The 26,858-nt window shown below is 41.4% G+C and overlaps 1 long non-coding RNA gene across 3 annotated transcripts in view; it reads left to right on the top strand.

Moving 5' to 3' along the window:
• Positions 1 to 26,858, top strand: part of LOC122156893 — a 283,419-nt gene that overhangs the window by 194,575 nt on the left and 61,986 nt on the right. For all 3 annotated transcript variants that reach the window (XR_006167691.1, XR_006167692.1, XR_006167690.1), the window contains one exon: positions 10,559 to 10,682. This is a non-coding gene — a long non-coding RNA (uncharacterized LOC122156893). The remainder of the gene's footprint in view (positions 1 to 10,558; positions 10,683 to 26,858) is intronic.

Here is a 26,858-nt window from a genome sequence, read left to right as displayed (position 1 = left end):
CAGGGGAACTTTCTTCTCAGCTAAATAATGCTAACTAAAAGTCTGTCAGAATTCGAGGGGAGCTGTGCTTCCAATTTAGGAAGGCATGTTAAAAAAAAAAAAAAAAAAAAAAAAAAAAAAAGACTTTTTGGTATCTTGGATTAGGTACTTAAAATTAATTGGCATTTTCATTATAACTCCTCTTTGCTTCAAATCCCTTTCTCTAGAGACAAAGACCTATTAGAGCCCACACCATTCCAATGGAGTGAGTAAGAAATAAGTGTGGGTTCAAGAGATGTAATAGAAGAGAACATCTGGGAAAGCCTGAAGTTCCAAATCTTGAAAAGCTTTCAGTAAAGATAAAGTAAATAAAGAAGCAATACACTGGATGCAGCACTGAAACAAGGTGTGAAATAGCAGTGTGCACTGTGCTGCAGTGAGGCTGGAGCACATGCAGTAATATAAAGGACAGGCTATGCAATGAAGGGCTACCCAGTAGTACACTTGCAGAAAACAGATAATCCAGACATGTTCGATGCTTCTTGTGTTATTTCTGTTGTGTCTTTGTGAGTAGCAATTAGCAAAATACATTTGTGGTTGCAGCAGTAATGCTGTTTGGAGGATAATGCAGATGTATAGTAACCAGAGCATTGTTTCTGAAGTTGGACTTTCATGGCAAGGGCAATTATTTTTTTAAAGTTTCCACCACACAGAATAAGAGCCTTATATAACCATATCCCTGCTGAAGAAATAATCACCACCACCATCACAAATGCAATCTGCAGCTGCTGTGCATGTTTGTCATATCTTGATAAGGTGTATGATTCAGTTTTAGTTCAAGAGAAAATTGTCTTCACTTGTAAGGCAGCATCACAGTATGAACGTGTGTCTGCCTCTTCTGATGAAGCATTCCCTATAAACCACTTTGTACCTTCCCACCTGGTGAGAACTGCAGGAAGGGATTTACTTTATAAGACTCAGTTACAAGATAAATTAAAAAAGCAATAATTATATTTAAAAAGCATTCATGTTGTTTCCTTTGCATGTATACAAACTGAAATCCTTTCTTCTTTTTCCCACCTCCTACTTTACTGTAGACATATTTTAAGGGCTAATGGTGATTATTTTTATCAAGGTCATGTTTGAAATAGTGTCTTGATGAAAACATAAACACAAACAGGTTTTCTGCAAGAAAATGTTTGGGTTTGTTTTCTCTTTTATTGGTGAATGAAACGATACTAGCAATGGTTTCAGTGCTGATTTCTGACAAAACAGTACCGAGAATCTCAGAAAAAAAGACTGCTGTGTCTTGGTTGAGGTAGAGCCTTGTGGACTTTCCAGTAAGATATTAGGAAGATTTTTTTCTCAGGAAAAGCAGTGGTGCATTTGCACAGTCTGCCCAGGGAGGTGGTGAAGTCACTGTCCCTGGAGGTGTTCAAGAAGAGAGGAGATGTGGCACAGGGAGACGTGTTTAGTGGGCCTGGTAGAGATTGGTTGGCAGTTGGACAAGGTGATTGTAGAGGTCTTTTCCAACCTTAGTGGTTCTGTGATTCTGTGACTTGTTCTGTGACTTGTTCTGTGATGTGGTCATGATACCACTTTGCTGTACAACGCCTTTTCTGCCTGAATTTGATGCTGATGATTAACCTTTCTTGGACTGCTATAGTGTCTGTGGGCTGGCAGCCATGGCCATGTCTTTTTTCTCGGTTTGCTAGTTGGGGAGCTCTTTTGGTTCACCGCAGATCATTTGTGGAGCATTGGGTTCCTCTTGGTGTGTGACTGATGTTCTTTTCTGCTTGTGGAATTGGCAAAGACTGGATGTACAAGAGTGGATAAAATCTCCAGGTTTTGTACTTGTATCTCTCTGCCTTCAGCCTAGTGAACCGTGGCTGCCTTCCAGACTGGAAACACTTGTCATCACAAACAAATTACTGAAAGAAGCAAGTTTCAAAGGCAGTCTTAAGAAATGATTTAAGGGTATTGTTCGTACTTGTAAAGCTGTTGCAGCATTGAGAGGTCGGCACAACGTGGGTCACATTGGCTATATGTTGCAGCACTTCTTCCCTGTAGTTGCTATTGCATGAACCCAGCAACTTCTGCCCTGTAAAAATCTGGAGGCTGCTACCTCAATGAAATACGGATTATTTCATCAGATGCTATTTCACTAGGGAAATGATGTGTAATTTCAGGGGCATTTTAGCTCTGACATATGAAAGTAAGTTTTCTAAACTACATTCAATTAGGTTCAATGTGATCAGTTGTATTGTTTGTGGATCTGATGCGGCACTTCAGCTAGCTGTGATTCTGAAGATGTTGGTTGCTCTGGACCTCTAACACTAACTCATCAACTCTAAAAACCATCACATGACATTCCTTCCTCCAAATTAAAAGCTGGGTCTGCCTCCAAAATATCCCTACATCATATCTAAAACATTTGCATTGCCCTTCAGGAAAGAAGTGTCCATTGACGCAACAGCATCAATTATTCCAGTGCTTTGGTAAATACTTGAAGTAGAAAGAAAAGCAAACAGGAAATTGTTCTAGGGATAGAAAAATATGTATATACCTCCATTTTAGGGTGCCTCCCCAAACCACAAGAAGGTCTTTTCTATGAGGCTGGGTTTAGCCAAATCTAATCTGAGCAGTCTGTGTTTTGGAGCAGCTCCAGAATGCTGGATGTTGTTTTTTAGGGCTCTGGTTCAAATGTTCAGTAAAAAAGGCACTCACCTGGGCAGGGAAGAAGGAGGTGTCATGAACTTCTTTTTATTGACTGTGGAGGCCATGGGGAGCACAGGCAGAGCCTGCTGAAGACACACCATCAGCAGTTCGCGTGCCTGAGCAGAGGCGTTGAGCATCACATTCCATTTGGATGCCTCCAGGCTGTGCAGAAAGGCACTGAACACCTATGTAGAAGCACTTGAATGACTCTCCAGGAAATGCTGCCTTGACCCCAGCAGGCTGTGGCTTATGCTCTTTTCTTGTAATGAGAAGCAGTGCGTAAAACACAAAAAGATGTAAAATATCTCCTTATGGAGGTTGCTCTCCAGATGTTGGGATTTTATGCTTCCTTCCCTCCAGTGTATGTTGTGGGAGCATGCTGCTTTCAATAGCAAAATGAACATCAGCAGCTGTGCACACTTGCATACAGTGTCCTGTGTACACAACCTGCTCAGTTGTATATCCCTGCTTCCCAAGTTTGCTGCTGCTCTGGCTGCAAGCATCACACAAAGTTGAAGCAGATTTTAGAGCTTCTACCTCTGCAACTGCATCACACAAATTGCTTTTTCAATCGTGCAGCAGGAAAATGAGCATCGGGCCATTTAATGACACCTAATTAGGGCTACAGACGCCAAATGACTTCTGTTGCCCTGCTCAGACAGAGATGTGCGGGTAATGAATTGCCCATTGTCTCAGGCTCACTTCTGCTAGCTAGAGCTGGGAGAAGAATGCTCTGCAAGTCATTTGCTTGACAAATTTAACTTCTTTCTCTATTCACAGTAGATCTCTGCAAGTATCTCAGGCTTCCTGCATCCACTGATGTTACTGAAGTTTCTCAGTGTTTTATTTGTTCCTATTTCTCTCATCTGTTGCTGATTCTATTCAAAGTTCCGGGCAAATTTACTATTTGATGCCAGACGTGCATGCTCTGTTGCATAGTTTTGTTTAGTTCGTTAAGTTCTGCAGCAAGTGGTTTGTTCCCCCAGTGCAGGTCTGCCACTGAATCTGTGGCATAATTACAATGGGACGAAAAATCTCCCTTGTGCAGACAGCTTTACCAACATACACTTGCATATGACAGAAAAGCTTATTCAGGGCAGGGAACTGAATTAAATTACATTGATGTAAAGTGCCTGACAACACAGCAGCCCTGCGAGGGCTTTCACAGGCATTACTATGCTGCTGAAAATAGCACTGCTCACTGCTGCAGTTACATTGTTGGGCCTTTTTGGAATTAGGATGGTTAGGAAGAGACCAACCTTAGCATATATGTGAACTCACTGTTTGCCTAATGCACTGCTGGTATGGTACCACAATCAGGACTGACGATTAGAATTCAACCAAAGCCTGGGCAGCCGTTTAACAATCTTTTAAAGTTCAGTGGGGTTTTGGGGTGTTCTTTTGTTGTTGGTGGTTTTTGGACTTAACACTTCTAAGCCAGAAGAGCATTTTCAGTGCAGGTTTGTCTTATCTTTGGAACAGGTTTATCTCTTGCAGTGAGTTAAAGGAACATGGACACTTCCTCATTAGGTTTGGTTGTACAGTCTGGACATCTTCTGCTAAGTCAGCTGTGGCAGATGGAGCTGTTCCCTCCCTTCCCATGCCTCTCAGCAGGGTCAGAAGGCTCAAACACTCATTCACTTTTGGTCAGTGTAGCTCCTAGTATTGTATGCTGAGCTGAAGTGAAAGAAACAAGAAAAAAGAGCATCAGGTGGTAAGGATGAGAAACAGTCTCTGGAAGATGTTTTCCAAAATGAAAACAACGATACAGCCATGAACATAATGATATTTTTCTTAGAAAAGGTATTTCACAGCTTCTTAAATGCTCTACTGTATATGGTAATTAGCAGTGGCAATTTGATTTTACTTTTTCAGCAGGGTAGCAAGGAGGGGAGAAAAGGGCCACAAATGAAGAATGTTGCAAAGCTTACAGATATGAATTGATGAGAGATTGGCTGTGGCTTTCCTCTAACAGCTACTTTTCATCAACTTGGTTTTATGCAAAATACTGAATGAGCTTTTAAATAGGTATAGATATGCATTTGGCATGCCATTGATTATCAGATCGATTTTGTCATGAGGCTGATACCAGCAGGACTGTAACAATACAGGAAAGTATTGTGGGGTTGTGTCATCAATTTGATTCTCCAGCAGAATCAACCCCTTGTCCTTCAACCAGTGTGTTGAATTTTGCTATCAAAAGTGTCAAATTTTGGAATAAAAAGTCTCCCATTGTCTCAGGGAGGTGAGAGGGCCAGCAGGCAGAAGCGCAGGTGTTCTCCTTCATGGTGCGTTGACTCCCAAGATGATGATAACTTTGAGAGTAGTTTGTGTGTTTGTGAGCTTCAGCAATGGTAGTTTGTATATGAATTGTCTGCAACTGCATATGAATTGTCATCTTTATGATATTACTATTCGGAGTAACTAAGGCAGTGAATAAAAAAGCCCATGGGACCATGTGGCCATGGGAAAAATGGATCTTCATTTGGAGATCCTTCTCATGTAGCCAGAGCATAACGCTGTTCCCTAAGGCCAAGGAACTTAGTGCTCTGCGTTAGGCAGCCCATTGCATTGCTCAGTGCAAATTGGAGATTCATTTTAGAAATGCTTTAGAGGCATGATCAAAATTAAAAAATACACATGTATGTGTAACTTCAGTTGAACCTCATTTCCTGGCCAAAATAAATATTATTTCTATCTAGAAACACTGACTGCACTTTTATCTCAAGATGAACACTGGTCTGAATGTTGACTGATGCCACTGAGTGCCTGTGCACATGTGCATATGGGCGCATGTAGATGTGGCACTGTTTATTGGGCATGTGGTGATGGGTTGACGATTGGACTGGATGACCTCAGAGATCTTTTCCAACCTTAAAGTTTTCTACGCTTCTAAGGTTTGTACATGCATTTATGTACCTAGACCATGAGCATCACATGCAGTAGTTAGAAAAGTGGAAAGAAGTTCCTGTGTGTAGCACAATAGAAAATGATTCATTCCTCAGGGGAATTGAATGAGGGAGAAGAGGAAAACAATTACAATAAAAAAGCAAAGCAAGGCCTGAGGTGCTAATAAACTCTAGCCTTTCTAAAACGAGAAGCAGATTTAGTTAAGCAACATGCAAAAGAGTGCCTGTGTCACCAGAGTGTGCCAGGCACATCAGGATGGGGAGCCATTTGAATACATTTCAAGAGAGAGCATTGAGGAAAAAATACAATGAACAGCAAACCAAATTAAAAACAACAACAGGATATGTCCTTTAAATGACTCATCCAGCCTCAGCTGATGCCGAAGTACAGTATGTGCAGAGATGGTAGACTTGCACTGAGAGGCATATTTTCCTCAAGCACTTTCTTTTCCTAGCCATTGCCTGAAAGCTACAGTCAGTGCTTGGAACATCTGTGTTTATTTTGCATGACAAACTTGTTCCTCGGCTTTGACAAAATGCGTGCTGATTTGGGACTTGGGGTTTGCAGTTCTTCCATGGGGCTGTGCTGAAGCACATGCGGCTGGCCATGGCATTGGTATATAATACATATTACATGATTTCATACATATTTAATTACAAATGTGCTATATTTTTAATCTTTATAGCTTTAATGTGTGCAAGTGGTTTTAATAATTGGTGCTGTAGGATAGTAACTTCCCAGAATTACCCTGCAAAATTGCTGTGTTTTCAGCCTTCCCTTGTGCAGGTTGTAAATTATAAAACTTGGGTAGTAATAAACTTGGCACCCACTCCTTGCTCTTTAGAGATGCCAACCTGTTACAATAATAGAAAGATACATGCTGGCAAAAAATCCTGTCCAAAGTCTTCATCATCTTGTTTGTACATCCCTCATGGGGAATTGAGAGGTCAGAGGAATCCAACTCCTGACCTGGAGGAGGCACTGGCACTGCTGCACTGTTGCTTCAGGGCAAGGAAGCTGGTGAAGGGTCTGGAACGTAAGTCTTAAGGGGAGCATCTGAGGGAACAGGGACTGTTCAGTCTGGGGAAGAGGATGATCAGGGGAGACCTCACTGCTCACTACAACCCCTGAAAGGAGGTTATAGTGAGGTAGGTGTCAGTCTCTTCTCTCAGGTAAAGCAATAGAATGAGAGGTAATGTCCTTATGTTGTGCCAGGGGAGGTTCAGGTTGGATATAGGAAACATTTCCATTCAGGAAGAGCAGTGAGGCGCTGGTACAGGCTGTCCAGAGAGCTGGTGGACTCACTGTTGCTGGAGGTGTGGCACTGAGGGAAATGGTTAGTGGGAATGGTGGAGATGGGTTGGTGGTTGGACTTGTGATCTTAGAGGTCTTTTCCAACCTTAATGATTTATGATTCTACTTGTTGTGGTAACAGCCACATGATGGTGCCCCTTGGGCAGTCTCAGACATCTGGCACAGCTTGTTGGCGAGTATAGGGAGCAAAATAACTTAGAAGCAAGCAAGCATAGGGCGTAGGGGATTGTATGAACCTCTCCTTTCCTCTGGGACATTCTTCTGCTTCCTTCCTGCTCAGAGCAGCTAAAATGGCAAGAAATTAGGCTTATGTTGTTCAAATCCCTCCAAATAGTACTATAGGGCAGTGCTATTTTGGTCCTCTGGAAGTGGTCGCTGGGTCTGACTTCCCAGCATTGGCACTTCATTCTGCAGCCCAAGAGTAGATCTAGAAATGTGCAGAATCCCATTCTGCTGGCTAAATTCTTGGAGATCTATGCTCTCATAGCACAAGCAAATGCTGTAAGCAAGCCTGAATCAAACAGCTCTTTTTAAGAATCAAATAAATAAAAAGAAACAACTCAAAACTGTATGAAGGCATTCTGAAGAAATTCTGTTTCGGTTGCTACTTATTTGCCATTTCCCAGTTGTGTTGGTTCTGGATGCACCCCGGTAGCACAGTGACATTTGCTTTGCCTAGTGTCCCCCAGCTTGCATTCAGGCCATGAAGCTGGAGTCTCTCCTCGGTTTCCTGGTTGGGACAGTGTCATGTGTTCCTGGTTTGCCTTGCACTTGCTGGTGTCTCTGGGGTAAAAATGCAGCATGACTTTCCATCATTATCCTGCATATTTTGGATGTTTTTACGTGACAGTGCTAATCAAGAGGGATCTAGACAAACAAACATGCCTATAAAAATTGATTCTTTCTGGACTGTGGGTTCTGTGCCACACAGTAAATCTGCATTTAGCTCTTTGTCATGTCACAATCAATTCAAAAGACAGGATTTTTTTATTTTTTTTAAGTGGCAGCTACTCAGTTTAATGAGGAAAACCTAAAGGTTAACTAAAACACCCCTTCTGCTTGTGTGACACAATGCCTGTGGTGCATTTGTAACAAAGCACAAATCAGTTTTCTCCCATTAAGCACCCATGTAGGGCTGATGTTTGCCGGCTTTCATTTAGGGCTGAGTTATGAAGGTTACTGAGTGCTCTAGCAGTCAGGCCTTATTAAAATGTGTAATAAACTGAGAGAAGACACCATCAGTATTAAACTTTGCTGGCTAGTGTTCAGGTTTGCCCTTCTAGGACTTGATAGCTCTATACTCTAAATACAACAGATCCCAGAATGGGAAACAGCAGCTATGTGTAGGCCACAGGTATGTGGCCTGTGGAATCGAATGAGAAGGATCTGATATTCCACCTGTTAATGCAAGAATTCTAGATTTCATCAAATTGAAAAAAAAAAAAAAAAAAAAAAAAAGAAAAATAATCAGGATTTTGCAGATTGAATAATGTATTCATGGGGGGATGGAAATGTTTCAAATGCTTAAATACGAGCTGAATGAACCATAGAATCATTAAGACTGGAAAAGACTTGTAAGATCACCAAGTCTGACCATCACCCCATCACCAACATGCCCACTTAACTGTGTCCCTTATTTCCACATCTCCACTATTCTTGAAAATCTTCAGGGATGCTGACTCCACCAGTGAATGGTGGCAGAATTCTTGTCTTTAGGAAGATCTTTCTGTCCCTAGAGCCCAAAAGCATGTTTGCAGCAGCCCAGATTACAGCAGCTATCTGAGGTCTCTCCATTCTGCTCTCTTTCTGCTATAGTCTGCTCTTTAGCCATTGGGCAATCCCATTACCTTGCCAAAGCAGAGATGTGGAGCTGTTTGGTAGTGTTTATGACCATTTTAACCACAGCCCACAGTGCTCACATACCTCATTCAGTGGAGGTGTCAGATGGAGTGGCTCAACTCCTGACAAATAAATTCAGGCTCACCATGTGCTTGAACACTCGTGAGATCAACTCTGGGGACTGAATCCCAGTACAGCAGCTCAAAGAGCCCACTGCCACCTCCAAAGGCTTCCAAGCAGGAAGTTTCCTTGCAGATTTGTGGTGTTTATACGCTAAGTCCTTGTTGCAGAAACTCTTCAGCTTCCAGAGAAACACTTTAAGGGCGATAAACAAACTCTGGTTATCCCTGGAGACAGTGGCAGGAAAATGGCCTAAGGTAACAATCGCTCCTTTGATTGTGCATATTGCCTTTAGCTTCCACCTCCTGGCAATATTTCGCTCTCTCTGAATCTCTTCTTACCCTTGGGCAATATTTAGTTGCTACAGTCCTTTGAGGCCAGTCAATATATGTGAAATATGTTGTTCCAGATACCTTGAAGAGTTTATTGGAAGGCTATTCAGTGAAGTTTTGTGTCCTTGGTTTTGGTGGGATAGAAAACAAGGGCAAGGGAGCCCTCTTCTTTTGAAAGGAATGTTTTCAGATCCAGAGTTCGAGGATTTCACTTTAGCAGTCTCTCCCCATCTTTTCCAAGTTTGTGCCTCTGCTTTGAGATGATTAGATATCCGAGAACTGGAGAAGCAATCCTTATAAAGTCTTAGGTTGGCAGAAGATTCCCACATGCATTTCATTACAAGTGAATTTTAGGTAATTAAAATGATAGCAACCAACTTTAAAAAAATAAATAAAAATAATTATATATTTTTTTTAATTACTAGTACTACATCTCTTCTTGCCTGGAATCAAATTTTGTGTCAGTCAGTGATATTTTAAGCTTGATTATAGTTAAACAATTAGAAATTCATCACTGTAGCAAGACCTAAAGAGACAATAACAAAATTATAGTGATTTAAATTTCACCACAAAATACAGAAAAACAGGTGAAGGTATTAACAAATCTCTCTCTCTCTAATTCCCAAGGTAACACTTTATGTGAATCATTTTCAGTCATTAATTCTCATGAGCTTTTAAATGCCAACATTAGCTGTGTGCGTGATGTTAACCTAAATTCCCATGCTACTATTGCTGATTCAAGATTTAGAAACAAAACAAATGTCTTCTTAGAATCAAATCCTGCAGTTTGAAAGAGAGGAAAAAAACTAGTTTGAGAGGAAAGCTCAGATAATAAGTGTCAGCAGCCTTTCTGTTTCTCAGACAACTGTATTGTAACTCACTGTGGTCATTCAGCTTTACCCAGACCTTGGTTCCTTCTGAGAGAAAGAGGGAAAATTGCTAATGATTTTTTTGCTATTGAAAGCTCTCTTAATTTTGAGTTACTGTAAAGCAACCTAGTTTCCAGGTAACTTAAAAGAGTACCTGTCCACTGCCTGTCTCTATTAAGTTTACTGATGAATGCAACCAATAGTTATCTTCATTATTTGACAGAGTGCTTCAGCAAATGTTGAACTTAGATTCTTGAACTCGAATGTATGTTGAAATGTTTTGTAGAATGTGAATGTTAAGGTGAAAGAGAGGTTAAGGTGAAAGAGACGAACATTGGAAATAAAGTTTTCATACTGTCCCCAAAGGCTTCAAATGGACAAGGTTAAAAGACAACTGTGGAATATTCTTGATTACAAAATGTTAAAACATTTTTCTGTGGCATGATTCAAACCTGCACATCTCTTTTTCTATTACAGTGCCTCATACAGCAGGTTTCTTCTCGTCATTGGATGCTGCTGTACAACTGTATCTTTAGCAGCCCTGTACATCTGTGGATCAAATGTATGATCATGAGGCAAAAGAAGAGATGAAGTCTATAAGGTAAGGGATATTCAAATCTTACTTAGCAGAGATCTCTGTGTGGTATGAAAAGTTAGTTAGTAAAAATGCCTGTAACTCTGAATAAAGTATCACAAAGAGATGTAAATATTATGATTCCCATTGGCATGCTGTGAAATCCGTGTTTTTCTGTGACTGGAGCATATGATTCTTTTTTAAGCAGCATCTGATTGAGAGGAAATCAAGGTTAGTGAGAAGGGAGTTTTTAGACAATAAGTAAGAAATAGAAAGGGGCTGGTTTTTTTGGCATTTTCCCCCCTGCTTCTTCATGTAATTTTGGTGTTATAGTTCTGTTTGGAGACCCGAATTTTCATTTTCATTTGTGTCTATTTCTAATTATGAAGCATGGTAACTCATTATGAGTACTTAAAATGTATGTTTTTGAATGAGGGTGCCCAGTTTGTGTGGTTTTATTTTAAGGTACTTGTGGGCAAAAAGTTTCATTCGGGAGTGTGGTTTGGACTGCATAACTTCATAAAGATTTAATTAGCATTCCTCCTTTGGAACATGCACACTCGGTGCTAAGATGAAGAAGGTATTTCTGCAGCAGTGTAGTGCTCAGAGCACCGCTGTGCCATGCGGTGCCTGCAAACCAAGAACTGCTTACAGTGAATGCTTTGAAGGAGTTTTCCTCAGTAATTAGTCATTCTATCTGAAACAAGATAAGATTTTCAGATTTCTATCTGAAATAAGATTATCATTTGTTTCATTGAAATTTAAAATCCTACTGTGATTCTGTTTGAGAGGAGAGAATGGGTTCAATAGTCCTCATTTCCAGTGTTCAGGTGTTCACTTTACAATTTGTTCTGTGTTTGCAGACTAAGTGTATTAATCTTGATAAAGAGCCCCACTGCTGAGTTTTTCCTTGCTTCCCTGAGACGAGTTACAGTGTCTGTTTTAACCGGTACGAACTGCTTCTGAAACTGGGAGCATTTGATTTTATGATCCTGTCACTGCCAGGTTTTGGAGAGCAATTGATTCTGGGCACAAATGTGTGGATGTGTGGGAGAGGGAAAGAGAGGGAGAGAGATCCACCGCAGGAGAACACAGGCCATCAAACAGCAGAAGCACGGCAGGGGAAACTATAGAGTCCAATGGCAGAGAGTTGTTTGTTTTTAGCCTTGTGTTTCTCTTTTACTTGCACAAAAATCATAAGACATAGTTTAAAAGGTTTAATTATATGTGGTGCCAGTCCTGCATAACCAAATGATATAACCATAACACAAAAATTGGTTGTGATGTGAGTCTTGCATCTGACACTAAGAAACTACAAAGTGTTCTTAGAAAACAAAACGGTGCTAGTTTGATAGGATTCAAATTAGTTAACTGTTTCCAGTTAGCAGAAATGTAACCAAGTATTATTGTGACAGAAAGGAATTCAGTAGCAATGCAGCCACCTCTTTGACGTAGATAGCTCTTATTCTAATAGCCGTTGCTTTATCAAGAAATGTAAAGTTATATATATTTTTTATTGATATTTAAGAATAAATTCTTATAACATCACATCTATAAAAGGTTCATCACAGACCCAAATACCTCCCTAACCTTTTAAGCTTCTACAGTAAAAACTGTCGTCTTTATTTATATAAGTTTGGGAAAGATACAAATGTAATCATAACCCCCAAGGCAAAATTTTATGGCAGTTTTCAGAACTCCTCTCTATAAAAACTACTCAAACCTACAGGCATAAAAGTTCTCAATAAAATTTGTTTAGATGGTAGTCATAAACCCCCGTCTCTTCCCCCTGGCTGTGACACTGCAGGTGTCCCACTGCCTCACAATGTGGGCTGGGCAGCCATCTCGACCTGCTTAGAGCTGGAGCAGACCTCAGCCCAGCCCCTTGGGCCACTGATTGCCAGATCCTCACCAAACCCTCACCAGCGGCACTCCTATAAGTGAGGCAGGTTGGCATGCCTAAAAGCTTTAAACTGAAAATACTTCCTTAATTGGGCAGGTTCTGCCTAGTGGCCTTTTGAGACATTGATGTCACCTATCTAGACTTCAGTAAGGTCTTTGATGTGGTACCCTACAACATCCTTCCCTCCAATTTGGAAATATATGGATTAAATGGGTGGACTGTTTGATGGATGAGGAACTGATTGCAAGATGAAACCCAGAAAGTAGTGATCAATGGCTCAGTGTCAGGATGGAGATCAGTAATGAGTGGTGTCCCTCAGGGGTCAATACTGGACTAATGCTCTTTAATATCTTCATCCATGACATTGATAGTGGGATTGAGTGCATCCTCAGCAAGTTTGCAAAAGACTCCAAGCTGTAGGAGGCAGTCAACATGCCTAAGGGATGGGATGCCATCCAGAGATACTCAGACTGGCTTGAGCAATGGGCCCAAGTGAACCTCATGAGGTTCAACAAATCCAAGTCGTGGCAACCCCCAACTATCAGTACAAGCTTAGAGATATAAGAATAGAGCACAGACCTGCTGAAAAGAACTTGGTGGTACTGGCGGATGGCAGCTTGTTCATGAGCCAGCAATAAAGCACTGGCACAAGCTGTCTAGAGATGCAATGGATATAGAGATGCGTCCCTGGAGATATTCAGGATCAGTCTGGATGGGGCTCTGAGTACACTGATGTTGCTGTTGGTGTCCCTGTTCATTGCAGGTGAGTTGGACCAGGTGCCCTCTAAAGGTCCCTTCCAATTCAAATAATTCTGTGATTCTGTGAAATGGATCACTCACGGTAATGACTTGTGGATGCTTGTGATTAGATGGTAGCATAAAATGGACTCCATTAAGCCACTCATACAGCAATCAGTTTACTTTCCCAAAGTCTCAACTCACCTTTCTGACTCACCCAACACTGTCAGACTGGGGATAAAAAAAAATAAAAAATCGCTGGGTTTGGAAAGAATCGCACTGAAAGTTGAAATGGACTGGTGTTTTTTCTGGATGCAGTACAGTATTCCAAATGTGCAGTGGTGTAAAGCATGCAAACTCATCTTTGTTGGGTTTACTTTTCTATGTAAAACACTCATAATTTACATTTACCTTAAGGACTGGTGGCACTTCTGATTTTACTTTGGTGAAATATGAATGCATGCATTCAGCGCCGTTTTAAGCTAATTAAAGAATCATTTCAGTATGTGCTTCTTAGACGCAGGCATAACGTGACAGCAGCACGTAGAAAGTTCTTTCTTTACATTTCACTTGAGAAAATAAATATATGAATGTATAAAGTGAAGTTGTGCTGGATTGGAGGAAGGCAGGCTGTCTGTGTTCTTGAAATGAAGTGCAGGAGTAAATCTCTGCAGATTGGGGCTTTAGCGGATTCCTGGCAACTAAATGCTCACACTTTATCAGCCTAGATTAATTTGCTTTTACCATTCAGCATGGATTTAACCCTGATAACTCACTCCGGATGGTATCTGATGAAAGGCCTGAGTCTTTTCTTTCTGTCTCCAATTAGAAGTATAAATGGGAATGAGTTCTACTGCTTACAAAAATGAAACTAGAAGCAATTCGTAGATTTGTGTGATTTTTGGTTTGTTTTCTTCTGTGAAATAAGTCCTAGAAAGTTTTCTTTGCAGTCTCAAAGCACTCTTGAGGGATCCTAACAAGCAGGAACAACTTAGTTGAAAACTGCTGATGTGGAAGTATATTTTCTAAGTTGATGGTACTAGAATATCCTAAAGTCCATTCCTCCATTGACAGCAGCAAGACTGGAAGTCACGCCAGATGCTTGGGCTTGGTGGCCCAAGTCCTGCCTTCAAGGGATGTAGCCTTAATTCTCACACCCAAGCATCTGCCATGCTGCTCTGTGGCTGTGAAGTGGCTGCTCTACACTCAGCTACTGGGCTTTGTGGAAATGGCAAAGGAATATTCTGTTCCTGGTTTGCCTCATATGGAGAGTTCACAGCTCACATCTGCTGAAAAACTTTCTGATGCTCCTTTCCTCTTAATTTAATTTCCCACTGCTGAAAGCCCCTTGCAGAAACTCAGAAGCAAGCTCAGGGCACTTCTGTCCCTGTCCACAGAGGCAACTGGAGAAATCTGGATGCCCAGCAGTTGCCAAGCACATGTATAATAAAAGATATGATTCATTAGATGACTTTTTTTTCCTGTTTATCTTAAAATAGACTTAATTACAATTCTGCCTTCCCATTTGTGTCTTATGTAGGAAATTGGCTCTCAGGGTATTAACAAGCCAGCTGTTAGCGCTTCTTTAATATTTCCCTGTCTTCTGCTCCATTAGAGAGGCCTGCATACTTAGTACCTGCTAGGTTTGTTAATCATTAGTTAACTCTGCTTTATGGATATTGACTAGCAAGGTAACTTCTCCCAAGTGCTTATCATTATTTGTCATTTGTAGAGCTATGGTGTCTTTTAAGTGCCTCAGTTAAAAGCTATATTTATAGAATCATAGAACCATTAAGGTTAGAAAAGACTACAAAGGTCATCTAGTCCAACTGTCAACCCAAGTCTACCATGCTCACTAAAACGTCCCTCAGTGCCACATCTACCCTTTTCTTAAAAACCTCCTGAATTTAAAGCCTCCAGAATTTAAGAGCAAAGTTTAGAGATTTCTATCAAAGAAATCTATTTTCCATCAAGGAAAGCTAGTTTCTCCTAAGAAACTGAACAGAATACAGTGCTCAAATACCAGTGAAGGATGGTTGCTGTTGAGATAGCCAATCTGCTGGCTCTCTTTAGGAGCACAGTAGCGTATGGTCTTTGTGAGACTGGAAAGAACAGAATGACCGCTTGTGCTTTGGAGAGGCTCGTCCTAAAATCAGGCATGCAGAAAGTCTGTACTGAAGAATTTAGGGGTGGCTTTCTTCAGCTGCTACGTGTTGGTGAGCAGAAGATGACTGTAGGCAGGCTGGATGTAACACCTTGCTTCAAGTATTCCCATCTTTCTATAGCCATTCTAAGGCTGGCAGGTTTGGAAAGATAACAATTTTCCTTGTACTGGAGAAACCAGTGTTCAATGCTCATGTTTGAATAGCAATAGAAGCAATTAGATCCTCACTTTCAAGAGGGCACTTCTGCTTGATTAGAAGACTGGCAAGCTGATAAATGCCCTGGCTACACATGTAAAACTGTGCATTAGCCAACAGATTTTTCTTACCTTCCTACCTCATGACAACACCAGGGGAGCCAGTGAAGTACACAAATATCCCCAGAGTCCTAAACGGCCTTCATCAGACATGTCCTAATGAAGCTAAGTTAAAAATATGTAATAAATTAATGAGAATGTTCCTTTCAGTGGCAATCATCCATACACTCCCTCTTATGGCACCTTTTAATTATTGTTACTAATGATAGAGTTTTTGGGTCACTGCTTTTGGGAAGAAGGAAACCAAAAAACTTCTTTCTTCTAGAAACAAGCATTCTTCATCTGCTGGAGTACATGGGCTCTGAAGGTGAAAGGAAATTTAAAAATGGCATATTGTGCAGACTGGGGAATGTGGTGTGGCTGCTGACTTTCTGCATTCTGTTGATAAATTACGCAGTTCATTCTCTGTGCCTTTGTATCCATTACCTTTCACCAGCTCTAAATGTACTTCATTTTCTTCTATTTTTGGCACAGGATCAGACGGTGGCTCTCAGCCTCTGATTTAAATAAAACAATAATGATTTTAGGTGGTTACTATTTGCATTATTCATTGCTCTTGGCAAAACAAATGTTGATCTTATAACATCACTATTAATATTTTGATAGAGTAATGAAGCCACCTGGATTTGGAGCAGAAACAGGCTTCTTGATAAGGTGATCTGTTAGTTTAGAGGCCTGAGGCATGAGGAAAACTCAGAAGTGACAATCAAATTCAGCACAGTATTCCCAGTGCTTTGGACTGGAAGTGTAGTAAGATTGTTACCATTCTCTGCTTTCTGTTCAGCTTCTTCTTATAACACAGAACAGCTAATTCTCAACCCCAGATGCTTGTTGGCAGAATGATAGCTTAATTGTTTTGGTCTTCACATATTTCTAGCAGATTTTGAGGTAGGTAATTCCCTTAAGCATTAATCCTTCCAATATTAGAAAAAAAAAAAAAAAAAAAAAAGCAAGATAGGCATTTTGCATGATGTCTTCTGCATTTGCACTGAGAGGCTGCTTCTACATAAGACTTCCCAAGCTATTGATTGCCAGATACATATCTCTAGCTTACACACTGCTGTCAGGCACCTATTGTAAAGGCTTGACAACGTCATCAATATTGGTATTAGTGCTATTTTTCCAGCTTATGAGGATAGGACGTGTGTGATTGATACAGAGGCATGTGACAAATTGTGCAAGGTCACAGCCATTTTTTTTTCCTGTTTGTTTCTCTGACTCCTCAATGCAGAGAAATAATGAATTCTTCATTACTTTTTTGAAGCTGACTCAAAACCTAAAGCAGCTGTTTGAGTTTCAGCCCTCTGAGATCCGTAAGTCCATGGCACAGCCTTGTCAGGAAGAGAGAAGGGGGAAGCAGGTGAGTCTGTGTCCGACCAGGCTGACCATGTGATGTCATGAACACATGGACAGAAGACCTCAAATGCAGATTTGGGGTGTTTGAGGCTGTAACAAGACAGAGCTGCAGGTCAGCTGGTCAAATGCATATCCATGTGGCACGTGGTGTCTCACATTATGTGAAGCCACACAGTTGAACAAATTGTAGCACACATACAAGGTACTGCAAAAATTGGATTGTCTTGATGTGCATTCTGATTTCCAGTTTTCTTTTCCTTTGCTGCTGCTTCTTCCAGCTCCAAGTGGAAAACAATCCTTCCCCCAGATGTCTTGGGGTTGGGACCTGGATTGCTCCTGCTGGAGCTCCCATTGGAAGAAGCACACAATTGCATTGCAGCAGGAAAGGGGTTAGCAACCGTATTGTGATTCCCAAAGTCTCTATGGCTTCCTCATTGCTCCAGCAGGGAAATAATCTGCACCAGACTTGTTTTCTGGCACAGACTGCCTTCACTCTGTGCCAGCTCCAATGTGTAGGCTGGCACTTTGCAGAAATGAGGGGGCGGGAGGAAAGAGTGGAAACAGAGTCCTGGCTCCATCACTCCTTGCTCTGACCTGCCCTGGCTGTCCAACCCTCCATGGGAACCTTTGCTTTTGGTGAAGCAAATCCTCTGTTTATGGCAGCACAAGGCTGGTGCTGGGGCTCTGCCCTCCTCACCCCAGGGCTTGACAGGAGGATGGACCTCAGAGCAGCATTGCTCAGATCTTCTCCCCAGTCTTGTCTGTCACACTAGGCACTGTAAGCATTGCAGGGATGTCCTAATGTCAGCCAACTCACTGACCTTCTGAGTGAAAACTTCTGACTTTTTGAAAATGCATTTAGAGCTCACCTCCTACAGATGGAGAAATGCTGCAGGCCTGCATTTCAAGGCAGGGCTTCCCTGTCTCACTGAATACAGGCACTGTCCCTGCCTGCTTGTTGTGCCTCTTGTGAGCAGTCCTTCCAATGCACACAGTATCTGGATTATTACTGCAAAAAGCCTATGTGGAACAAAGAAGAGATGGCTGAGCATGAAAAGCTGTCCATCTCCCAAAGCGACTGTTGTTTTTTTTTTTCTCTTCATCTTTTCACTTCACCTGTAGTTTATATACTGTGTTACTATGGCTCATAGGTCAGCACCTAAACCAAAGATCAAGCAAAAGACATCCCCTTTTCCTTTTCAGTTATTCCAGTTTCTCATGTTCTTCTTTTACTAACATTGTTTATTGATTATATTCATTCTCCATCTTCAGGTTTAAAGCTAGGATGTTCTTTCTGCCCAAGATGGTGCCTAGAATAGAAGCAGGAAACTGCTTCCCCTGAACTACTTGTGAAATTCCATCATAAAGGCAGCTCCATTTGGGAAGAGGCATGTGTTAATGTAGTTTGGGTTTGAGTTGCTTCCTTCCAAGCTTGCGCAACCATATAGTGAGTTGAGAAGTACAGAAGTGCATGAAAATTCCAGAGTGAATGCTGCAATGGAAGCCTTGGAACTTGACGTGTAAGTTAATTTCTGTGTTCATTTTGCTTTAAAATAAGGGCTGGCTTCATGTTGTTCCATATGTGAAACAAGAATTTGCCTTGAGCTGCTTTTTTAGTAGCTCTTTAAAATGAAAATTCTTGCAGAGGCAAAGCTGGAAGGAAAGATGTGCATGTAGTAATGAGGCTGGTATACATGTCCTGTAGCAGGACGTTAAGCTTGTTGCAAGTGACCTTTTGAATTTCATTTTTTTTTTCATTGGTTATGCCTCTGTTCTTTCAAAATATGCTCAACTTCACACACAGCATGCAATGGCACACAGTATCTGACAGAACACCATTAACATGAGAAGTCCCTGCTGGGGTTAATGTCACATTGCCACCACCAGAACTGAGTCATCTACTCACAAGAGAGATTGTAGGATTATGCGTTATCTTTCTTATTAACAATGGGACCTTCTACCTGGAGATTAAAGAACAAAAGCCTAGGAAGACAGTTAATTATAGCTTAAGCTTCACACACAGAGTTAATGAATTTTAACATGCCTCAATTAATAACTAATTGAGTTTTGTGCCTCAGCTGTGAATAGAAGTGTAGGGGTATCCGGGAGAAAGAAATGGGTCTAAAGATGAGCTATTTTAATTGAAATACTGTAGGGTCATTCTACAGTGGAAATGATAACCTTGTGGTGTTTTTTTGTTTTTAATGGAAAAGGAAAATCGAATGGGAAATTGTTTACTATGGGAAAAAAAAAACAGCAGTGTTCATGGTGCCAACAGCGGTGCTGTTTTGTCACCACTAGTACATGTAACACTGCTGCTTAGTTCTGGCGTTCAGGTTGTGATCACATTTAACATCATCCATGCACACCGGTGGAAAAGTTATTGCAAGGGTGAGACCTAGAGCACTTGTATGAGCATGCTGTCAGAGCTGGTGGGGAAAGAACTGTCTGTATGTCTGAGGTGTGTTCATTCAAGGCTGACCACTAGGCTCACATCTGGATATGTATTTGTGTGCATCTAGCAGATCCCCAGGGTGAAGGCAGTGACTGTGGTGATCAGGAGCTTCCTTGAGCTTTGACTCTTCAGGGAGGTCCGTAAGGTTTAAGCAGGTGCCAGGAAACTTTCTGATGAATCTGGCCCAATGGGAGTGTTACTTTAAAACTAATGGGAGGTGATGGCCCGGCAGTATGCTAGAGAATGTGTTAAAGCTTTAACTTTTCATTTAGGTTTCTGACAAGACACTGCAGATTATAAATAATGGATGAATTCCCAAAGTATGTCTGCACTTCCTGGCTAACTTCCCACATGGGTGAGCTGTGAGTTTTCTCCTTAATTATCTGTAGGAGAACCTTTGCATATTGCTCTTTAAGCATATAATTATCCTTGATCATTTGGGATGAATTATATGTCCTTAGTAGTGTATAGATGTGGTCCTAACGTAGGACATACAGTCAATCAGATAAAAAAGCTGTGAAGGACACAGAACAGTTTGTAGTGCTAGGGAGAGCCTCAGCTGCCTTCTTTCAAGGATGGAGCATGATTTTGAAGGATTTAAAAGCTGCTGAGAACCAGATCCTGTGAGCACACATTGACTTCAGAGCTTGACTTCATGTCAATCAGTTATTATTGTAGGGGTTTTTTTATGTTATTGCGCTCCAAATACAATATAACTGTTTTTTAAAATCAAGTAGAAATAGGCCAAGGAAGGATATGGCATCTACTTTCCATTTAGCAATAGGGGCTCACTCAGTCGCTGAGTTCCAGGCGTCAGGAAGAAGTGATGCATAGCATAGATTTTTTTTGTACCATAGATTGGATTGTGCCTGGTAGTGCTATTGGTCTAATGAGATATTTTATGTCTTTTTCTATTGAAAGAGGATTATTTTTAAGCCCACAGTTAAGAGAATGTCCAGTATTTTGCTATGATTAGCATGTAATTCAGGCTTTGGTGGGACAGAAAAAATTACCGGAGGTGAAGGCAGCAAAGGTTAAATTGTGTTGGTCATAGTTAAAAAGACTAATAAATCCTTGGGAGTACAAGGATAGAGGAATACTTTACCTCAGACAGTCAAGAATTGTGTTATTTTGAATTCGATACTTTAAGTGTAAAAAAGAAAAGAATATATATATATTCCACTCTCCTCCTTCGGTACAGTTTATAAAGAATATTTATCAGCAGCTTTAGCCAGAAGGCAGGAAAATACACAAAAGCTAAGAGTAGCATTAGTTTGTTTTGTTTTACTATTATAGGGTTTTGTTCAATTTGAACACCCTCTGGAAGAACACTGAGATTATAAGAGAAAAGAAAAAAGCATTAATGTCTTAAATGCAGCATTGTCGTGTGCTGATCCCCCAGTGTCAACTATTTACACTGAGCTTCTCATCATGCCCTTCACAACTGCCGCACAATAAATAATAAAAGATTAAAACCCTAAACCTGGAAAACTTAGGAAAAAAATATTAGAAAATTTTATTTCAGATTATAAAAATCCTTGAATGATTTACTTTAAGGGACAATTTCATTGCTGCCATGTGCAAGAACTAATGATCACCCAGGGCATCTGATTGGCGAGAACGTTGCTTGGGAAACATAGTCATAGGTAGGTGATAAAGTAATCCTTTCTCCATGACTGCCTCTCTGTCACCAGGATATCTTTTACCATTTGTTACAAGAAAATGATAGTCCACGTACATATTTATATCTGGATGGCAATAACGTTGGCAGTAACATGCACTGAGTGATCCATGTTGTTTTAAGGAGCCCAGCTTGCTTGCCTGCACCAGCGACCCCTGTTCTGCATTTGATCAGGTTAAAATAAGAGTTTCTGATGGCAGAGCCAGCTTCTTTCATCTTGATGCTTTTTTTACAAAGCACATTGCTTAAACAAAAAAAAAAACCCACTCTCTGTCTCTGTTCTGGTTTTAGACTAGCAATTTGTTTAATTAGGATGTAGGATCTTTAAGATTCCCCTCCAGAGTACAATGTGTCTTCAGCAGTTTTGAGGAGGAGAGTTACTGAAATATACGACCAGTTGGTTTCTGCAGTAATGTAAAAGTCTTTCACTGATGGCCACAGGGGAGAAGATGCTAGACCAGGGTCCACTTAACAGAGAGTCCCATTGCAGTAAGTGTGGATTTGATTTTGATTTTTTTTTTTAAGCCTGCAAAATTAGCACATTTATGCACAGCCTATTGTTAGGCAAAGCTGTCAAATGGAATAGCAGGTGGTGATGGCAAAGCCAAGAAAAAATACAATTAAAAGCGAAAGACACTGTACTGTACTGAAAGTGAATGCCTGAGTTTCTGGATGACTAGGAAGACAATTGTGCTTATTTCCTTATTTCATGGAGGTGCTCTCTAGTTGTAATAAATCACACCTGTTGTATTTCCATCCTCTCACGTACGTCTCGCAGCCAGTGCCTCGCAGTGTGGTTCGTATTGCCAAAAGGTGCTGAGAGCACTGTGCAGAACTCCATCTACCCTTGTCCTTTTGTTTGGCTTAGCTACTCAGAGGAGCTTTGCTTGTTTGCTATGGAGATTCCCTGTGTGTCGATAGCTCTGGAAAATATTCTCCATGCTTCAGAAGCCTCTTTCTTGTCCATGTCTTACTGCATCTATTCACTTTAGCTACTAATTCTCTTTGTTCCTTGCTCAAGAGTTGGTGTTCTCTATTTATCTGTGTTGATTTCAGCATTCACTATCTTTGAGCCCAGGTACTTTAACTTAGATCTAAGAGTAGTTCTCATGAAAGGAATGTCAAAAATATCAAACTACATCTTACCAATAGGATAGAGTCCCATGCAATCCATGTGAACCTGAGCATAGGGATACAAATGCCAGCTTGTGAGACCATGAACAGCCACCATGCCCCTAAGCTTATGAATTGAAGGGTATTTAATTTGGGTTGTGACACAGACAGATGATATTGATCCATTCAATTACACGTGGAAAAGTGGAATTAGATGTGAAAACCGATGTGGTTATTTTCATTATGCTTGTGTAGGATTTATAGATGTGTAATGATGATCTATCTTTAAATGACTTCTCAGAGTATGAAAATAAGTTTCTTGGAATAATTTTCATAAATGAGTAGCTTCTCTTTTTGATAATTTTTATTCACATTCAGAGGTGACGCTTCAAGAGAAATGGTTAAGAGATTGTAAGCATCATCACTTTTCAGACAGAAATTGACATCTTTGGGGGAGTAGAGTTTAACTGCCACTCCCCTCAGTAGAACAAGATGAAGGAAAATACGCTTTTTTTCTTTAAGCTAGTGAAGGATTTTATTTTTTTCCCCTTCAAAATGTGACAAGTTTAAGCACATAAAAAATCTGTAACCGTGACTAAGCTGAATGTGACAGTGCTGCTTCTGCAGCGCTCACACCCACCTTGTCGTAGTCCCCTTCATGTTGCACGCAAAATGCAACCAGCAAACTTCGCAGAAGCCCAAAACTGCTGGTAAACTTGAGGGTTGGGTGAGTGTAAACCTCTCTATATTCTGCTGCCAATCCCTAGTTGAAAACATGGCTATCGGATGGCTGAGAATGTATTCTAACCTTGATGCTGCTGAATAAGCAGTACAGAAGAAGCTGACGGCCCTTTTAATTCGTAGAAGGGCATTGTGGCAGCTCACAAGCTGTGCTGCAGTCCAGCCTTCTCCTTCCCCTCACCTTCTGAAATGCATCCAATGTGGAGCCTGCTTGGCACTACCTGTGCCAGCACAGAAGGGGTGGGAGTGATGCCTGCCAAGCCATGGACCTTCAGGAGCTGCCAGCAGACCCCACAGATCACTGGCCATGCATGCATGGTGGTACAACAGGAGCAGTCTGCTCCACGGGGAATCTCTGCGAATACAGCTCTGCAGTGTCCTGATGCGGTCACTGGCGTGTCCATAGCCCAAGCCCCAGAGCGGTGAGCATTTGCATTCATTGGGCTGTGAAGCACTGCTTGGAAAACCTGTGATTCTCTGCTTGTTGCACCTCGGGCCCCACCACCGGCACTCGTGCTCTTGCAGAGCCATCAGTGATGCATGGAGGCCAGCCGAGTTCAGCTGTTGTGAGGTGGGAGCCAGCTCAGTGTGCTCTGGTGTGGATGGCTGCACTAGCCCTGCTGCTCGCCACCTCCAGTCCCAGGCTGCACCGTGTGCTACCAAGACAAGTTCAGCGAGGGCAGGTACCCAACTGTAGGCACACAATGATCTGGGAGTTAGGCACAAGGGTGAAGATAGTACAGATGGTCAGGTTTGGCTGCCTTAGGAAATGCTTCTTCCTGTCTTGAGAGGGTAAAATCATGGAATCGTAGAACCATTAAGGTTGGAAAGACCACTAAGATCAGAAAGCCCAACCCCAGTTCACCCCTATTATGCTCACTGACCATGTCCTTTAGTGCCACATCTCCAGTTCTTCAACACCTCCAGGGACGGTGACTGCATCTCCTCCCTGCGCAGTCTGTGCCAATGCCCCACCACTCTTTTTGAGAAGAAATGTTTCCTATTATCCAACCTGAACCTCCTTTTATCTTAACCCTCTTGCCAGAGTAGCAACTCAAAGGAGCAAGCTGGCTATTAGAAGGCCCCCAGCCACCTGCTGCTGTAGGTCAGTAGTTTTAAACTCAAGTCTGACTGGCTTCACAGAACAGTTTCATAGGCCATCCCTCCTCTCCTTCTTCCTTCACCCTCACAATAACTGCGGGCAAATGAGCATCAGCCCTCATGGGCATGAGGCTGGGTTTTGCAGGATGCAAAGTGATGTGGTCTGGGAGTACATTAGAGAAAAGCTGGCACTGATTTTGCACTTACCTGGAGGCTCTGCTTTCTTTATCTGGGTATGTGTCTGATATTATTCTTTAACATAAAGAAAACAGAGAATAATGGACTAGTAAGATAACTCTACTGTCATCCTTCCCCCTTAATCTAATTTTTATGTACTTGTTTACATGCATCTTGTATGTATTTACATGTTTTACATACATCTTGTAATAAATGCACTTTGTTGGTAGCATACTGTAAATGCAAGCTTGAAAATACTGTGTTCCACTTTAGTATTCAGCTAATAATGCAAAATGCAATATCTAGACCAGCATACCTCTGTGAACCTGCCATGAGAACAGGAGAGGAGCCCTGCTCACTGTTTCCCTGATGCCTCTCTCCCTGTGCTGCAAACTTTTCTGTAGCCTTCCCACCCTCATCTTTGAGATGAGTGTTATTTTAAAGTGATTGCAGAGCAACTGCTATGTGAAGCTGGGTTGCCTAGTCACTAATGAGAAATAAACACAATGGTGAGATACCTCATTGGGAAAATACAGCTAAGTTGCAGTGTCACACTGGAAAATAGTTTGCTACATAAAAGGCATCTTGGCAGGGGTTTAGGCCTTTCTCTTACAGATGTGTCTGTGTAGCTGTTGTATTGTCAGATATTGAGACCTGCTTTTCAGTGAAAACGCAGTGTGCAGCAGCATTACAGAAATTGAGATGGGAAAACATACAAGGCAGAAGTGAAGGAAGGAATGTGGTGTATGGATGAGAAAAGAACAGGCTCCTTTTATCAGAAACTGCCTCCAGCCTAGTGCCTAATTGTGTGAAGTTTTTAAAATAGCTCCTTTTAGGTTTTTAATTATTTGAGGCAAGGTCTGTGTTCCTGTTGTTCTTTAGGAATCCAGTTCCAGTGCTGACTCAATTGGAAAGAGTTAGATGTTCGTTTATAATGTGGAGGTTTGATTTTGGTTAATATTTAGGGCTAATATTCAGTGTTTTCACTATGCAAAGTCCACATATGCATGTTTTCAAAAGCTGAAAACACGTGCAGTCTTCTAATATGTCCAAAATGTAATTTTCCTTTGGAGTCAAACTGTTACACATTGTGTTTTTGCCCTCAAGTTCCTTCTGCTTCACTTAACACCTCCCAAGCATTTTAGGAGAGGACTGTTGTCAAATGAAACCATTTCTTGCAAGCTACCAGGCATCCTTATCCCACAGCTCCTATTCAAAGCCACCATCAATGTGCTGTGATCCCTAGAGCACCTCCAAACTGCTTAATTTTTGCTGCCAGCAATGCTGTGAGGTTCATGCCTGGTACTCCTCTCAACATAGGAAGATTGAAAAGTGGAAGAAAGATATTTCACATACTCAGTGCCTACAGCACTTTCTTTGTTCGAAAGCGTGGTGCACGAATGTCACCTTTGTGTGCCACAGGCCTCCATTTTGCCTGAATTAGTCATATTTTCTTAGTTGTTTGCTATTCCAAATAGACGTTTAGTTTCCCAGCTCCAGAGCAGGAGATGTGTGCCTTTTGATGAATAATCTGAAGCAAACACTGTCATATCCCCAAAGACCAAGAGGTCCAAAATACGATACAGACGTGATGCGTGTTAGTAGCTTAGGCCATTTTTTGAAGCTGTTGTCTGTCCAGGCTGTGTGGAGGATTGGGAGGAAGTGTGGTGAATAAAGTGTGATTTTGGGAAACATTTCTTCTCAGGAAGACTGGTGCGGCATTGGCTGCCCAGGGAGGTGGTGCAGTGACCATCCCAGGAGGTGTTCACAAACCATGGAGACATGACACATGATCAGAGGGCATGGTGGGCATGGGTTGAGGTTGGACTTCGTGATCTTAGAGGTCTTTTCCAACCTTAATGTTTCTATGATTTTATGCCCCCTAAACCTCCAAATGAGATAACGGTTTTAGGTAAGGGAAAAGCATAGTGCTCCTGGTGTGTGGTATCCCTAGCATGAAGTTAGTAGAGCCAGATTCTGAGCATTCTCCCTCACTTCAGTAATAGACTTCTTTCAGTAGTACAAGTGCCCGCCTAAAAGCTGTGATTCAGGCCAAGTAGTACAGGTGTGAACTTGTGAGCTATTTTATTGCGTTGCTTAGAGGAACTCTTACAGATACTTATTTTGAACCTGTCTTGTACTGCTTGAGCTTAACCTGGTCCCTTGGCGATTTAAACTATATTTGACATAAACTGGAATGAAATTGATTTCCATTCACCCGCACAGAACCTCTCTCAACACACAGCATTACTTAGAACTTTCTCATTGAACGTTTGCCTGAAGCATTTTAGGTGTTCTGTTGTTGTTTCTGTAATACCGAGCAGAGATTTATGATGTACTCCAAGATGATGACTGAATGTATCTGTGCTTCAAGACCCAATCATGTAAGCAGGAATTAAAAAGGATATATTTTTAAGAGGAATACAAACTTCACATCAGTTTCAACAGTTATCAAGGAA

Source organism: Centrocercus urophasianus, unplaced genomic scaffold (genome assembly GCF_019232065.1).
Source record: "Centrocercus urophasianus isolate 14NV4802_14NV808 unplaced genomic scaffold, USGS_Curo_1.0 seq_13, whole genome shotgun sequence".
Classification (NCBI taxonomy): Eukaryota; Metazoa; Chordata; class Aves; order Galliformes; family Phasianidae; genus Centrocercus; species Centrocercus urophasianus.
The sequence above is the reverse complement of the archived record's forward strand: the minus strand, read 5'-3'. Positions and strand labels throughout refer to the sequence as shown.